Source organism: Rhinolophus sinicus, chromosome 17 (assembly GCF_057876585.1).
Source record: "Rhinolophus sinicus isolate RSI-liver-muscle chromosome 17, RSI-T2T, whole genome shotgun sequence".
Taxonomy (NCBI): domain Eukaryota; kingdom Metazoa; phylum Chordata; class Mammalia; order Chiroptera; family Rhinolophidae; genus Rhinolophus; species Rhinolophus sinicus.
In genome coordinates this window covers 185,506,119-185,520,485 of record NC_142517.1, presented here as the reverse complement: position 1 = coordinate 185,520,485, position 14,367 = coordinate 185,506,119, and the positions used below count along the sequence as shown (strand labels likewise).

General features: G+C 39.2%; 1 long non-coding RNA gene across 1 annotated transcript in view; it reads left to right on the top strand.

The window, feature by feature from the left end:
- Positions 1-14,367, top strand: part of LOC148754896 (uncharacterized) — a 197,547-nt gene that overhangs the window by 97,239 nt on the left and 85,941 nt on the right. Inside the window, exon 2 of the long non-coding RNA XR_016019733.1 lies at positions 12,762-12,867. This is a non-coding gene — a long non-coding RNA (uncharacterized LOC148754896). The remainder of the gene's footprint in view (positions 1-12,761; positions 12,868-14,367) is intronic.

The window sequence follows — 14,367 nt, the reverse complement described above, 5'->3', positions numbered from 1 at the left end:
CCCACCCACCGCTCTGATTCCATTTTGGTGCCTAGACAAGAAACCTCTAAAGCCATCTCCTACTTTCTTATTAGCTTGTATTTTCTTCATTTTTCACCTCTGCTAGAGTCATAAGAAAATTATCTTCTTCAAATACAGATTGCATTTCTAAAACGTTTTTCTCTGTGTTAGGGTAACCAAAAATTGAAATCTTCTAACAAAGCATTCTTAATCAAGTAGATAAAAAGGAAACAAAAATAAATACAAAACTTTACTTGTTAGTAAAATGTACAAAGTAGAGAGAGATTTGTTTTGTTGTTGTTGTCGATTAAATAGGATCGACACAGATTTTTTGTTTTAATAGAGCTATTGTGTTGCTATGGTTGCAAGTTTGCATTGGCATTTTCACTAGGAAACGATGTGATCTGTACATTCCTCCCACTTTTCACATCTGCCCACAGGCTCCAGAGGGGGATTTTGTAACCTGGCTTCCAGCCCTTAGCCTCCTCCACCACCCCAGTGAGTACACATTTTTCAGCCTCTTCTCTGAGAATCTGAATGCCTCTGAGATGTGAAATTAGGCCCCGCTCCTGCTCAAAATGCACATTGTCAAACCACAGAACACTAATCAGCTTCCTTTGTATGGCTCAATGACCTTTTATCTCTTTGGCATGATACATATGTGAGATCACAGTGACATAATTCATTTTTTTAATAATGAGCTCTTTAAGAATGCATTTAGAAATTAATTTATCACTAAAGAAGATATCCATCTTGAAATTCTGGGAGTATTTTTTTAAAGGAAATTCTTGCAAGATGTTTTTATAGCCTAAGAATGACCTCTTGATGATTCTTCTAAGTTTTACATATTCAGATATCTTTTCTTTCTTCCAGTCTCCTCCTCTTTTTCACATACTCTTTTCTCCTCTCCTTATCAATTTACCTTGTAACATTTACACTCATTATCCAAACTTGTATTTCTGAAACGTGATTCTCAAATCTGATCACTGGAATATCTCCAAAGATGTAAAGAGCAGTAAGCAAAGCATTCCCAGAATCAGGCCTCCTGGGAACTGGCCTAGTGGCAGTAATTGACACTGGTTGTCTTGAAGTTTTGGAAGAACTGTTAAGCACTACCTTGGTTCATGCTTTTATCATTTCTAACTGGTCTGTGTTCCTGCACCCTCCCTGTCAACTTCTCTCCATATTCCAACATGAGTGATCTTTCTGAACTGCAATTCTGTCACTGGAAGTCCTCCTATGGTTTTCCATTGTTAATAAGATGATGTCCACGCTCTTTAAATAGCACTTAAGGCCCTTAGTGATCTGGATCCTCGCTGCCACTCTAACCTCATCTCTTAATGTTCATGCCCTTCCCCGTCGCTGGCAGTAAACACACACACACACACACACACACACACACACACACTTCTTCACCCAGCCACACCATGTTGTTCCCAGTTCCCCTAATACACCATGTTTTCCAGGCCACCAGGCCTTTGCATGTAAGGTTTCCTCAGCCTAGAACCTCCTTTCCTCCTTGTCTCCCCATCCCAGCCTAATGGTATCAAATCATAATAATATAGTTTCAAGGCTAATCTTTCATTTTTGAAGAGTACACATAGCACTCTGTCTCATACCATCCATTGCCTCTGATGTTTGTAGCCAAGTTTATTTATAACCATGAGTTGGAATTCTCTACAGTTGGTTTCCTGTTGTCAGATGCCAGCAGGAGACTGAACACTTAAATTAGTGATCCGCGTGTTTGAAAATAAGTGGCTACTTAGCACTGTGTAACTCTGGTTCAAGAAGAAATGAGTAGTTAGATTTCCTTGGGTTACCACTCTCTGAAATCTCCAAGGACTTTCAAATATATCGTCTCATTCATTGGCCCCTCTTGCACTGGCCACAGTGGCATTGCTCACACTCTGGTGCTCTGCACAAAATGCTTTTTATGTGCAATAACAATACAAATTCTGATTGCCCAAGCTGCGGCAGGTGTGGGGTGGCTTTCATGCTCCCTGAGATGTGGTCCACTGCCTCCCTGAGCACACCTGAGCAGTTACCACAGGGCTGTTTAAAACCAAAATATATATGAGAAGGGCTGTGATGTAGTGGAACGAGCACAAGACTACAGGTGACGAGACCTGAATTTAGATTCTTGCGCTATACTTCTGCCTCTGTAATGTGATCTTAAACAAGTCATCTCTCTTTTCTGTGTCTCAATTATCTTATCTGTAAAACTAGTGGGTTGGACAAGATCAGTGTTTATCCAACTAGGATCCATAGACTACCTGCATCAGAATCACCAGGGATGCTTTTTGGCAATATCGACAACCTGGGCCCCTCCTCATCCTACAGAATCATACTCTTTATCAGGTTGGGAGGGGAAATGTTTGGGGGTGAGGGTTAGAGAGTAGAAGAGACCTGAAGTCAACATTTTTAATAGCTAGTCAAATAACTCTTGTGCTTACTAAATTTGGGACCTACTAACATAGATGATCTTATAAGCAGTGGCTCTCTTTCATGCTCTCACCACATAGTTCTGAGTTACTACCTATTGTGAGATGTATAGTAAAGAAAAAAAATTATTAATGATTTGTTTGAATTATTAAAGTTTAGAATTATATTTAGAATATAAAACGTAGACTTGTATTCATAAATTAATTATAGGGGATTCAAAATAATCACTATATATCGCACCATTTCCCTTTCTTTGTTTTTCCTAATATTTGATTGAGTAGGAGAGCAAAGCACAAATTCAGCCCCAGAACTCTAGGAATAGCATGTCACATGCCACTTGTTTTATCTATTAACAGGATATTGCAGCAGATTTCTTTAGTGCTGGACATCACACCCGCTCAACTCACGTCTGATTTCAGCTTGGCAGCGGTGGGCAGTTTCCTGTGAGCTCAAATTCATCTTCACCTATCAGTGTCCCACTTCAAGCACTTACTGACTGACTTGTTTGATTTTTAATAACGGCTTCATTGAGATAAAACTCACAATCCATAAAGTTCACCCTTTTTGAAAAAGTGTTCAATTCAGTGGTTTTAGTATTCACAACATTGTGTGTCTATCACCACTAATTCCAGAACATTTTCATCAGCTCAAAAAGAAACTCCATACTCAGGTGGTCAATCTCCATTCTTCTCTCTCTCCACACCTAGTAGCCACTAATCTATATTCTGCCTCTATAGATTTGCCAATTCTGGGCATTTCACATTAATCACAATATATGGTCTTTTGTTACTGGCTTATTCTACTTTAGCATAATGTTTCAAAAGTTCATTCATGTTGTAACATGTATCAGAACTTCATTTGTCTTTTCATGGCCAAAAAATATTATTTTTATGAATATGCTACATTTTATTTATCCAATCATCCACCAATGGACATTTGTTTCCATTTTTAACTATTACGAATGATGCTCTTATGAATAATAAAATGGTAATAGCTACATATCTATTAACAATTAGTTTCAATGTAAATATATTAAATGCTCCACTCAAAAGACCTAGGAAGGCTGAACGGATAAGAAAACAAAACCCTTACCTATGCTGCCTACAAGAGAATCACTTCAGATTGAAAAATGCATAGAGATGGAAAGTAAAGGGATGGAAAAAGATATTCATGAAAATGGAAATGAAAAAAAAAAAAATCTGGAGTAGCAATACTTATACCAGACAAAACAGACTTGAAAACAAATGCTATAATAAAAGTCAAAGAAGGACACAGTAGTCCCACCTCAGGGTATTTATCTGAAGAAACCCAAATGTTACTTCGAGAGGATGTGTGCATCCATATGTTCATTGCAGCATTGTTTACAAAGGCCAAGATGTGGAGGTGGCCTGGGTATCTGTTGATGGAAGAATGTATAAAGAGGAGGTGGTATATATATACAATGGAATATTGCTTGGTCATGGAAGGGACTGGGTTCTTGCCATTTGTGACAGCATGGATGGACCTGGAAGGTACTGTGCTGAATGAAGTGTAAGACAGAGAAAGACAGCTGCAATGTGATTTCACTTATATGCGGAATCTAAAGAATAAAACAAACAAATCAGAAACAAGATCATAGATGCAGAGAACATTTTGATGGTTGTCAGATGGGAGGGGGTTGGGAATAGGTGAAAAGAGAAAGGGATTAAGAAGTACAAATTGGTAAACCGCATAGAAGAAAACATAGGTACTAAACTTATGGACCTTGGGTTCAAAGAGCATTTTATGAATTTGACTCCAAAGGCAAGGGAAGCAAAAGCTAAAATAAATGAATGAGACTATATCAAACTTAAAAGCTTATGCACAGCAAAAGAAACCATCGACAAAATAAAAAGGCCACCAACTGAATGGGAGAAGATTTTTGCAAACAGTGCCTCTGATAAGGGGCTAATATCCAGAATATACAAGGAACTCATACAACTCAACAACAAAAAAACAAACAACCCAATTGAAAGATGGGCAGACGACCTGAAGAGACATTTCTCCAAAGAGGACATACAAATGGCAAATAGACATGAAAAAATGCTCAACATCACTAATCATCAGAGAAATGCAAATCAAAACCACAATGAGATATCACCTCACCCCAGTCAGAATGGCTATTATCAACAAGACAAAGAGTAACAAGTGTTGGAGAGGCTGTGGAGAAAAAGGAACCCTCATACACTGTTGGTGGGAATGCAGACTGGTGCAGCCGTTATGGAAGGCAGTATGGAGGTTCCTCAAAAAATCACGAATAGAATTACCATATGACCCAGCAATCCCTCTCCTGGGTATCTACCCAAAAAATCTGAAACCATTTATACATAAAGATACGTATGCTCCAATGTTCATTGCAGCTTTGCTTACGGTGGCCAAGACATGGAAACAACCAAAATGTCCTTCGATAGATGAATGGATAAAGAAGTTGTGGTATATATACACAATGGAATACTATTTGGCGGTAAGAAAAGATGATATAGGAACACTTGTGACAACATGGATGGATCTTGAGAGTATGATGCTCAGCGAAATAAGTCAGACAGAAAAAGCAGAGAACCATATGATTTGACTGATATGTGGTATGTAAACCAAAAACAACAAAAGAACAAGACAAACAAATGAGAAACAAAAACTCATAGACACAGACAGCATTTTAGTGGTTATCAGAGGGTAAGAGGGGTGGGGGGTGGGAGATGAGGGTAAGGGAGATCAAATATATGGTGATGGAAGGAGAACTATCTCTGGGTGGTAAACACACAATAGGATTTATAGATGATGTAATACAGAATTGTATACCTGAAATCTATGTAATTTTGCTAACAACTGTCACCCCAATAAATAAAAAAAAAAGAAGTACAAATTGGTTGTTACACAGTAATCATAGGATATAGAGTATAGCATAAGGAATATAGTCAATAATATTGTAATAACTATATATGGTGTCATATTGGTACTAGATTTGATGGGATGATAGATGGGAGGGGGTTGGGGACAGGGTGAAAAAGATGAAGGGATTAAGAAGTACAGACTGAACTTGGTAGAGCCAGCTGAGGTGCTGAGTGCTGAGTAGCCTGAGTGTTTAAAAGCTGACACTCAGGCCACTGGCAGGAGGGCCCCAGCGAGGCAGGGGTTGGTACTTCTTTCATCATTGCTTTTGAGCACATAGTAAGTGCTCAGTAAATATTTATGGTATGGATCAATAAATGGCTTTCCAGTGGTTTCTTCTGTTTTCCTGTTAGCTTGTTTTTCTACTTTGATGTTTCAATTCTGTATTTTTCTCCTTTTGGACCTGAGCATTGAAAGCTGTTTGTTTTGAATGACTTGTCTGTTTTAGAAGACAACTCTGCCAGGTGACGATGCTGTTTATCTGCATGTCAGTTGTTTCCTTCCCCGCCCCACCCTGGCTGGGGCTTTTTGGGCTGGTTTCACTTGGAGGACATGCCTGCCTTGTTACGCAGCCATCAGCCCAGAAAGTCAGTCTCAGAGAGGCATAGGGGAGGGGCAGAGTCAAGTATAAAATCCTGCGAGTTTGTCAGCACTAGTCCAAGACAGGCTCGGAGGACTATGAAAGAGAGAGGTGGGAGAATTCAAATTAGATGAAACCTCTACTCAGTGCTTTCTGTGTGCAGGAAACGGTGCGTTAGGCCACGCAGGACACTTCAAAGCTAAAACCTGCCCCCCCCCCCCCAGGCAAAGGGGGCAGCTGGGCAAGCTGCACTCCACTCCAGACCGCTGGTAGTTTGGGACAACAGCAGGACAGACAGAGGAGGAGCTGTGGAAACAGATGTGACGCCTGGCGGGCCATTGGGTTGGGATCACCCACGGTTTAGCCTTGAGATTGTAAGAATCAGCCAGAGGGACAGCAAATATTCAGACTGGTGACCTTAAAGGAGGTGCCCTTACCTTCAGTAAGATCCTGAAGTATCAAAGGAGAAGAGAAGTGGGGAGGGGTGGGGAGGGGAGGAAAGGAGAGGAAAGGAAAAAAAGAAAAAGGAAAAAAAAAGAAGCAAGGAAAAAAAAGAAGAAGTACAAACTGGTAGTTACAAAATAGTCATGGGGATGTAAAGTAAAGCACAGGGAATGTAGTCAATATAATAACTATGTGTAGTGCCAGGTGCGTACTAGACTAGTCAGGGGGATCATTTCTACTTCTGGTACCCCTATGATGCAAATGTTGTTACGATTGATGTTGTCCCAGAGGTCTCTTAAACCATCCTCATTTTTTGGATTCTTTTATCTTTTTTGCTGCTCCAATTGGGTGTTTTATGCTACCTTAACTTCCAATCTGCTGATTCAATCCTCTGCTTCATCTAGTGTGCTGGTGATTCCTTCCAGTACATTCTTCATTTCAGTTATTGTATTCTTCACTTCTGACTGGCTTTTTTTTTGGATGGTTCTATGACCTTTTTTATGCTTGCTATCTTTTTGTTAACGTTGTCACTAAGTTCCTTGAGCATCCTTATAACCATTGTTTTGAATTCTGTGTTGGGAAGGTTGCTTGCCTCCATTTTGTTTAGTTCTTTTTCTGGGGTTTTCTTCTGTTCTTTCACTTGGATTGTATTTCTTTATTTCCTCATTTTGGCTGCCTCTCTGTTTGTTTCTGTGTGTTAGGTAAATCTGCTATGTCTCCCAATCTTGGCCAGGTGGTCTTATGTAGTAGGTACTCTGTGGGGCCCAGTGGCACAGTTTCCCTGGTCACCTGCATGGGGTGCTCTAGGAGTGCCCCTTGTGTGGTTTGTGTGCCCTCTTATTATAGTTGATCCTTGGTTGCTATTGACACATCGGTGGGTGGGATTGAACCTCAATCTGACTGGATGTGGGGTTTGGCCACATCCACAGCTTACAGGCTGCTGTGCAGGGGGTTCAACCTACTGAGTGGGGTTCCCCCCAGCAAGCTCTGGTGCCAGTTGAGACTGCCCTTTGTGTGTGCCACTTGTGGGGCTGTTTGGGTGGTGCTCTGACGTGGTCTGAAGACAACCCTCCAGTATGTTGGTTGTGGGCCCCCTTGGGAGGTGCTCTGGTGCAGGCCCAGCTCACCAACTACCAGGGACAACCTGGTAAGAGCTACAAAGTGATCCATAGTTGTTCACTGCCTGTGCTAATCCTGGAGGCAGGGGGAGAAGCCACACTGTGAACTGATGACATCTGCCACCAGTACCCAGCCTATGGTAGCTCTGCAAAATGCCAGGACACCCTGAGGCCTACTGCTACCTGCCAGCTCCCTTAAGGTTCAGCCACTGAGAAAGCCTCGTGTGGTACACAAGTTGGGTATGGCAGCGTCTTAGGGAGTCTCTAGAATGGGAAGAGTTGTGGTCACCTGGTTAATGTAAATTCTGGTTTGGTGCCAGTGCTGAGTCTGAAGCTACTCATCAAAAGTCTCAGAGCACAGCGAGGCCAGTTGCCGCCCACCTGGGGCCTGTCAGACTCTGATAGTTTTCCAAGAAAGAGTGCAATGCAGGTGGGACTGGCTGCTCTTGGAGAAAGTGCCTCAGGTGTTGGGAAGTTGTTTGGGGAGGGGTCCCAGTGAGTCAGCAGGGCGGAGCTGCAGAGCTTACCAGACCAATCAGATTCAGATTTTGCTGTTGGTGTAGGGGGCGGGCTCAACACAGGAAAGATGGCGCCAACCTGCTGGCTACGTGGGAGGAGGACTCCTTGTGGGGAAAATGCTGACTGTCCTCTAGCCCTCGTGGGAAAGCCACACAACTCAGTCTGCCCTCCGTCTGTCTCTGACAACCCCCCCTACCCCCACAAGTTACTGTCCCTCCACTGGAGCCCAAGGTGAGTGCCTGGGTGTGAGAGAGTCTGTGCGCGGGCCTTAAGAGGACGCTGGGTTTTCCGCTGCCTTCCGTTTCACCCGTATGGTCAAAATCCCCACTGATTTTCACAACCAGGTGTTGTGGGAGCTCCTTTTCCAAGCACCAGCACTCTGGGCTGGGGAGGCTGGTGTGGGGCTGCTCCTCCGGGTGGTGTGGAACTTCCACAGCCGAGATATCCTTCCTGGTTCTCAACCGCCACACAGAGGTTTGGGGTTGGCTCATTTCATGTCTCCACATCTCCACCCCTCCTACCTGTCTCAGCGTGGCTTCTTCTTTATACTCTTAGTTATAAAAATGTTCAGCCAGACTTCAGGTGGTTCTCCAGGTTGATAGTTCTATAATTTAGTTGTAATTTTAATGTGTTCATGGAAAGACTCAGGCACAGTGTTAATCTACTCTGCCCTCTTGGATCTGCAGTTTCCTTTATATCTTTGAACATATTTATGACCACTAATCTAAAGTCTTTCTGTAGTATGTATAACATCTGTGCTTCCTCATGGGCAGTTTCTATGAACTACTTTTATTCCTGTGTACAGGCCATACTTTCCGGTTTCTTTGCATGTCTCAATTTTTTTGTTGAAAACTGGACATTTTAAACAATATAATGTATCAACTCTGGAAATAAGATTCCCCTCCTTTCCCATAATTTGTTGTTGTTGTTTTTGTCCCTGTTGTTGGCTTGGTGACATTCTTAGACTAATTCTGTAAACTCTATATTCTTTGACCTAGGCAGCCACTTGGAGTCTCAGCTCTGTTAGCTTAGTGATTATTTAATAATTGGACAGAGATTTCCTTAAATGCCTTGACCTAATGAATAACCCAGCCTTTGCTTACAGGTTTTGTGTGTCTGCTGCGACACTTTCAACATTCCAGTAGGCCATTTCCAACTCTGCCTTTGCTTTTACTTCCAGCTTGCACAGATCTTGAAGGTCAGCCAAAGGTGAAAACTTAGGGCCTTTCAGGCCTTTCCTGAGTAAGTGCATAGCCCTGTGCGTCCTTCTAGATTCACAGGAGTATGTCAAAGCTTTCAAAAACCCTCAAGATATCTAATTCACCACTTTTTCCTCTTAAGTTTTGTCATCAGCCTTGGAATGCCACAGTCATCCTGTTCTCACTGAGATTCAGCTATTTTTCTTCAATAAATACTCCTTGAATATTGTAAGCCTTTAATTTCTAGTGTTCGAAAAAAGTTGATTTTGACAATTCTTGTTGCTTGTATGGAAGTGCAGATTTTTGAAGGTCTTTACACCCCTGGCTTGTTTGGTTTTGTTTCTGTTTTACCCTGTGGCCTTCTCTGTGTCCCATCCCAACTATGTGCAAATGTAATCCTAGAATTTCAGGGCAGTTAAGCTCCCAGAAAATCCTCAGCAGTGGGTGACAGGAGCCAGTTCTTTAGATGGATGCTTCTGAGAGTCATTTTGTATGTTTCTCCAAGGTTCTGGGAGAATCTTGCCCCCATTGCTTAATGTAGCAACCTTAATAATGCACGCTTCTGTTTTTCCTCCTTTCATGCCTCACTCTTTCTATTCATTCACCCCTGCTTCAAAGGACCACCTCCTATATAAACTACCCAGGTCCTTGTCTCAGGCTCTGCTTTATAGAAAGCCCAAACTAGAACAGTTGTCAGTTCTGGTGCACCATATATAGCTGTGGCACTCATGAATTACTTTGTGCTTTGCTTCACCACAATATTCTGGGTGTTAATAAAATCTGAATACATTCAATGGGGGTATATAGCAACCAGCATAAGAGAGGAGTAGTCGTTAAGAACAGCTATTCTAAAGCATGATTTCTAGGACAGTTAAAAAGCTACCAGCACATGGATTTGGAGGGAAAAAACAGGGTGTCTCCATATGTCACAACCCTTTTGCTACTCAAACCAGATTTTGTAACCAGAAAAGCTTTCTCCTTGCACTAAGTTCATCCTGCAATTAATTACAATGAGGTCTGGGCAAGTTCTTTCTTGGTTAAGCCCTCATATAATCACCTCAGGGCCATAATAATGATGACTATGATGCTGACAACACAGAAATAATAGTTCCTGTTATTGATAGCTGACCATGCTAGGCACTCACCATAAGCACTTAAAGCTTAGACTATTCCAGCTAAGGAGAGTTACCACCTGATGGGAACAAGCATCTGAGTTCCTTCCCCTATTGGGTGCCAGAAGGCCATGGTGTTTGGCTAAATTGAATTTGAATTTATAAGAAGTACATGGGTATCCCCAGATTTCCAAATGTCCTTATAACTGTAGAAAATCTCATTAGCAGCATTCTTCCATCTGGCAAATCTTATTGCTATTCCAAGTGGCCACAGGACGCATTAGCCACTGGATATATGTTTGCTGTTACCAGTACTCACAGAAAAACTCACACCTAGCAGTTTCTTTCCAGAAGCCTAGCAACAGACTCTGGAAGGATTTGAGGGGTCCATGTCTTTGTATCACATGTGCATAAGAGATGATTCACCCATGAGCGAGAAGCCTTTCCGCTATCATTAGTCAACTGATCTGTGCTGTCTCAGTGGCAGAGTTAATGAAAATAAAGTCCAGATAGCTCTGATGCAGAGATCAAAGGCATCTTTCAATTCAGGACTTGACACAGACAACAAAAATTCGTCTAAAAATGTAGAGAAATTCTGAATCTACTTTGTGGGATACAACACACAAAGTTTGGTATACTGTTAAATCATAAGTAGTATCTAACACACTATGGTGCCAACTCCTCCTCAGCAGAATAGTTGCAAAACTCTTTGCCAAGAGGGGATAGCACTGAGCTAGGCGCCCAATAAGAATCATAGTAACAACAGCAACAAATTCTTAATAGTAACAACAACAACAGATTCTATTTTGAGAGTACCTGTTATGTGCCAGGAGCTTCACGTTGATTATCCCTAACCTTGTAATACCCTGCAAGTAGATAAGTAGGACTCCATGCGATCCCCGTTTTACACATGAGGAAACTGCCATTCAGAGAGGTTAACTTGCCTAACTTAGTATATGATATTTGAATGAATTCAGATTTGTATCAATAAATAAATGAGAATGAAATTAACTAATTAAATAAATGGAAAGTGAGACTATTCTAGACCTCGTCTGGTAATGCTTCTACTTTTGAGAAATAACATCTTTTTTTTTTTTTTCTGTTCTTCAATACCTCATGCCAGGCTGGTATTTTCCTGAAAGTGGATCTAAAATATTAATTTTAGAGCATTCTCATTTTCCCATCAACATTTTTCTGTAGTTGTATTTGAACACAGAAATTTTTGACCTAATTAAAGATAACTTACTGACAACATATGTATTTCTACTCTTATTCAATATTTCACATATCAATGCCAAAAATGGTGAAAGAATAACTCTAATACTGTAATAACCTCTACAAAATGCTTATAAATGCTTTGCATCAAGATAAACTTTTGCACTTGAATTAGAATTGGTATGTTTTAAGTTTATTGGTTTCTGTTTTCGTTATAAAAATATCATAAGCTAACTACAAAAAGTTTGACAAAATAGAAAATAGTAGAAATAACTACTTACAAATGCATATGATATCACTTTTGAAAGACAGCCATTGTTAGCATTTGGGTGAACTATATTTCCTTCCTGTCTTCTTTCTATTCATAGATCTTTTATTAAGGATGGGTATTTTCATGTTTATCATTATTTGTTTCTCGTAATGTTTAACCTTGAAAATGTTTTGGCTATCCTCTAGTCTTTTTAAGCATCATTTTTAATGACAACATGAAAATGATACATATTGCAGTAATGTAGGGGAAATGATCTATATGTCCAGAAATTTGAAAATGTAAGTATATATGCCTGAAAGCATTTAGTACAAAGAATTTTTAAATTTAGGTTTATCTCCTTAAATGCAGACTTAATTTATATAAGTATATGTATAATTATATGATTCTTCTTAATAAATATTATGAAAATGTATATAACATATGTGATTTAAGTTCTTTCCACTATAGCTTAGTGGTACCTCTGACCATTGAATATTATCTTTAATAGGTTTGGTAAAAAGCCATCCATGTGTTTCCTCTCTAATATTTTGCTATTTAACTATTTCATGTGCACAACTGCTCAAGCATTGTGCCTTGAGTACAACACAAAAGACAGCAGATATTGCAAAAGTCTCTTCCAATTCTAAGGCCAACCAAAGGACTAAATTGCCAGTTTTTCCATGCTTATTGCAACAAATGACCAATACAGTTCAAAAGCATATGAAGGCAAAGCTAATTGTATCTCTCTCCTGTCCCCACCTCCACTTCCACCCTCTGCGGTGACCAATACTCACAATCCAGTGTGCACTCGTCCACTTTTTTCCTTTTTCCTGATTCATGATTCCAGTACAAACATATATAAAGATATATGTGAGAGCTTCTTACTGAAATATTTCCTTTTGAAATTACATGACATTTGCTTTAAATTATTTATTTGCTTAATTTATTTGTTTCTCTTTTTTAAAACTAATACAGGACGTCAGAGGTTTGAATGCGAAGAAAAAGGTATCTCAGAGAATGAAGAGTGAACTGACTGCAGAATATAGAAGGATTACTGGGCTGTGTGGAGGACCCATCTGAGGTTTGCAGTTAAATTTATTTATTTGCTTGTTTGTCTATTTAATTAATCCAATTAGCCCAGTCTACTGATTTAAATATTAATCATATCTAAAAAAATGCCTCACCAGTAGTGTTGTAGTATGCAAATCTCTGTATCTTACTTTTCTTCAATATTTTGTTGCAGTCCCTGAAAGTCAATTGACTTCATTCTTTATAGTGACTGTGTGATAGTCCATGATGTGAATATACTCTAATTTACTTATCAATTTCGTTCTTTTTGGACATTAACTTTATTTCCAGTTTTTTGTCACTACAGCAATGCTATAGTAAACAATCTTAAACACTTGTACTCTATATATTTACCTACTGCTTTTATTTCCATGAGATGAGGTTCCCCACAGTGGAATTGCTGGGTCAAAGGGCACATACGTTTTTAATTTTATAAGAATTTACAACACCAACGCATGAGAATTTCCTTTTCCCTGTGTCACCACCAATGGTGTGCTTAAACACTGGCTTTGCAGTCAGGCTACTTGGGTTCAAGTCCCAAGTTTGCCATTTAGTAGCTGCATAATATTCCTAAACCTCATTTTCTAATCTCTAAAATAGGGAGAAAAATAAAACCTATTTCATAGGATTATTTAAAGATTAAGTTAAGTATGTAAAGTGCTTAGAGCAATACTCAGTAGTTATTCTTTTTCATACTTTTCTGAACTATTCTCAAGCATTCATTCTTCTATATAAATATTAAGGTCATTTGATAGCATTTTTTTTTAAATCCTATGGGCATTATACTTGGAATCACATTATATGTATATATTAGTTTTGGGCTAATTGACTTTATACCAAAAAATATGATGACTTTCCATGTGAGTTCTATGTCAATCACTACAATTTTGTAATTGTTTTCTGAGATCCTATGTTGTTATATTTATTCCTGGGTATTTTATAGATTTTTGATTTTGTGGTAAATGGAATCCTTCTCAATTCCGTGTACTGAAACAGAAAAACTATTGATTTTTTAAATATTTATCCTTATCCACATAGCTTACTAAATTATTAATTCTAGCAGCTTTGTTTTTCTTTTTACCAAAACCTTTTGGTTTCCTAGGTGTACAAGTATTTCACAAGTGAAAATATGTTTTATTTTTAATTTTCCAATCTTAATTTATTTTATTTTCCTTTCTTATTCCATTTGCTAGTACTCTAAGATCACGTTAAGTAAGAATGATGATAGCAGACCTCCCCATATGTTCTTTTATTTTATTTGAAAATGTTTGGGTGTAATACTACTTGTAATTATAGTTGCTATTAGTGCTTAGAAAACAAATTTTATCATATTACATAATCTCATTTTATTCCTAGTTTGCTTATAGTTTTTATTAGGGATGACTATTCAGTATAATCAAATGTATTTTCAGCATCTATTGATATGATCCTATATTTTTTCCTTTTCATTTATTAATGAAATAAATGGTGTTGATAAAATCTTGTTTTTAAATCAATCTGGCAATCATGGAAT